We start from the raw sequence: 3,500 nt of genomic DNA, 5'->3' as shown, positions 1-3,500 counted from the left end.
GAGGGTGGGAGGTGGGATGTATCGTATAAGAAGACTAGAAAAGTAAGGGGCAAGGTTATGAAGGACTTTGAATGACAGATTGTATCACAAAAAGTTAGACATGACTGAACACCACCACCATCACCACCACCAAAAATGTTTGGTAAGGCCACTCTCTGTGTGCCATGCGCCAGCCTGGTATGCTCTCCATCCACCGCCTCATGGTAAAGATACCTGCATCACCATCTCAGAATGGCCCACATGGGACCTGCTTACAGACTGAGCCGGGAAATACCACAGAAAATTGAGAAGCAGTATGATACTGATTTGGAGCAGATTCTCATTCAGTGGATTACCACACAGTGCCACAAAAGATGAGTGTGGCTCAAAGATGGCACCATGCTGTGTGAGCTTATCAATGGGCTATAATACCCTGAAGGCCAGGGCCTGGTAAAGAGGATGCAGGCTTCAGGGATGGCTTTCAAACATATGGAACAGATTTCTCAGTTCCTACAGGCTGCAGAGTGCTACAGCATCAATGCCACTGATATCTTCCAAACGGTGGACCTCTGGGAAGGAAAGAATATGGCATGTGTGCAGCAGACACTGATGAACCTGGGTGGGCTGGCAGTGGCTCAGGGTGATGGGTTCTTCTCTGGAGATCCTCACTGGTTCCCTAAGAAGTCCAAGGAGAATCCCCGAAATTTCACAGATAACCAACTGCAGGAGGGCAAGAATGTCATGGGGCTGCAGATGGGCACCAACCGTGGGGCCTCTCAGGCAGGCATGACTGGGTATGGGATGCCACCCAGATCCTCTGATCACCACTCTTCCCCACCATCCCTTGAATGGTTAATCTATTTCCAGCAGTGACATTCCTAGGAAGCCCGTGGAACTCTCAAGCCCCTTCTGTTCCAGCTCTTCCTCTTCCCTGTCTACTCCTATCCATCAGTGGCACTGCTTCTCCTATTGTGCCTACAGGTGCTGAGCAATGCCTTCTCACCTTGAATTTACTGTAATACACGCCCTGTCCCCCAAGTCAGCAAAACTGGACCAACCCCCCATCCTCCCTTCTCCTGGACCAAACTGGAGAGTATTGACCCCTTCAGCATTCCTGTTCATTCTCCCACCGTGGTTTGTCCTCTCATTTGGGAATTTTGCACCCATATAGCCATTCTTTAGGCCAGGGTTCAGGGCACTTCCTTGAAAGGAGCTGACATGGAACAAATTTCTCTTCTACAAGGTTGTCTCCATTCCCAGCCTTGCTACTGTGGGGACTTAATTTATAGGGAGGGGCCTATGGTGGCTGCTGTCCCGGCCACAGCTGGACTTCGAAAGCCACACATCTGGGTAGGTCTCTCCTTGACAGGGGCCTCTTTTTCCCTTGGTCCTTCCCTTCTTGGTATTCCCTTCTGCCTATTCCCTTCTTTATCCAGTGGCCTGAGATAGGGTTACAGGATGGAGGGGATGTTCAGGGAGGTGGGTTGGCCTTGCCTTGTCTTCTCTCCTCCATCCTTCCCCTCTTCTACAAAAGGCCCACCCAAAGTCTGAGACTTGAGGAATGTGAATTGCTGATCTGAATAAAGATTCCAAGTCTTTGTAAAAAAAAAAGTTTGGTGAGTGGAATAGTCATCTACGGAAGCTTGAAAGGACTATCTTGATACATTGAGGACCCATTTGAGATTAAGTAACATAGATTTGTAGTGGACTTGGTCGGTATTCTTTAGGTAGTAGGGGTTCTGATAGAACTAGTCATTGACCAGTAGATGGTGTTGGGTAGGGAATATGAGAGATTCAGGGCAAAAGGGAAAAAACGAGAGGTTCTGGACAGGATTAGGGTGTGTGCACACGTGTTTGTGTGCGTGCTTGTGTGTATGTGCATGTGCGTGTGTATGTGTATCTGTGTGCACTCATATGTTTGGGTATAGCAATCTGCCCACTCCTCAGTGATGGTTCCTAGAGTGCCACTTGCCTCCCACACAAAACAAAGATTGCTCTTAGCACATAACTCTTTCAACAGAAGCCACTCTATGACACCACTCACAATAAGCCCATCTCCAATAAGAAGGAACTCACTGTATCCTAAGGAAAATCCCCCCTACTTGTAGTTTTCTCTTTTCAGATGTTTTTTCCTCCTGATATCAAGCCTAAATCTGCCTTATCACAATTTTTCCTCATTATTTTTGCCAGGTGCCAAGCCCTTTGGAATACAGGTCAGAGGCACTCCTAGTTACCTAGCACCTGGAAAAAGCATATCCTGATAGAGATAAAAAAAAAAACCCTGTTCCCAGAGGAGACTGAGAAGGAAAAACTGAGGAGGTTTTTCTTTTTTTCCTGGAAAGGGATTTCTGTTGGTATGATAACAGTGTAGCCACCTTATGGAAAGAGATATGGAAAACCTTGGATCTTTGGCCCAAAACAGCATGGTAGATATCACTCTTAGTGCTTAGCAGGAAAAACTCTAAGCAAGGACTCTAGTTGGAGCCAAAAGCTGGAAAAAGAGAGATATTTCACAAATATATGTCCAACAGCAGCAGAGCAATGGTCAATCCAGGCTACCCATGTGTCAGGGACCACATGTCCAGCAGATACTGTGCATTCAGAATAACATCAGTAACCCAGCAGGGTTAGAGCCATGAATTTCCTAAATTATACCTGTGTATGCCTTGACCACACATGTCCCTTCCATATACATACCTCTAAATGTGTTAGACACACATTTTCACTGTATTGATTCCCCTTTGTGCAATTGCACTGACCCCATGTGTTCCTTACATGCGTACAGTTTCCCCACTAACAGTGTGTATATTTGTGGGAGAATGGACTTCAGGAGTATTGGAGAAAGGTTTTATTGTTACCTTTCTTTGTATTCTATTTCTTTGAATGTCTTTGCTTTGACCTAATTGCATCCTTTGGCTGACTAATAAAGGTAAACATTGGTGTGGGTCCATGAAGTATGATTTTAAGGGGATATGATTCTGCAGAGTACTATGACCCTGGGGTAGCCCTGTCTGGGGGACCCACATATGAAGAGGGAGATGACTCCAGTATCAGCAAGGAATTGTGCAAATCATTGGCTATAATAGCAACAACATTCCTTAGCAAAGAAATGGGATATATATATATATATATACACACACACACATAAATTTATATTTATTTATTGTTATTTATATAAGTAGTATTAATTTGGGAATTATTAAATAGCATGTCTTCATATGTATATGTGACAGGTAGGAGAACACTGTAATGATAGATACACACAGAAAAAAGAAAATCAACAAGGCAACTAGCATTTATGACATATCTGCTATGTGTCAGGGATTGTGCTAAATGCTGGGGATACAAAGGACAGCAAAAGACAGCCCCTCCTCTCAAGGAGCTCATGTCTAAGAAAGGCAAGTAGCATTCTGGGAACTATCACTGAGGAGTGGGCAGATTGCTATACCCAAACATGTGAGTGCACACAAAGAGACACACACACACACACACACACACACACACACACACACACACACACA

At 44.9% G+C, this 3,500-nt stretch overlaps 1 pseudogene; it reads left to right on the top strand.

Moving 5' to 3' along the window:
- Positions 1–208: 208 nt before the first annotated feature.
- LOC138164835 (transgelin-2 pseudogene) lies at positions 209–1,170 on the top strand (annotated as a pseudogene).
- The last annotated feature ends 2,330 nt before the right edge of the window (positions 1,171–3,500 follow it).

The sequence above is a fragment of the Petaurus breviceps genome, unplaced genomic scaffold (genome assembly GCF_028583685.1).
Source record: "Petaurus breviceps papuanus isolate PSGF00001 unplaced genomic scaffold, PetGlider_PUasm1.0 207, whole genome shotgun sequence".
Classification (NCBI taxonomy): Eukaryota; Metazoa; Chordata; class Mammalia; order Diprotodontia; family Petauridae; genus Petaurus; species Petaurus breviceps.
Note: the sequence above shows the minus strand (reverse complement) of the source record. Positions and strands in the feature narration are given on the sequence as shown.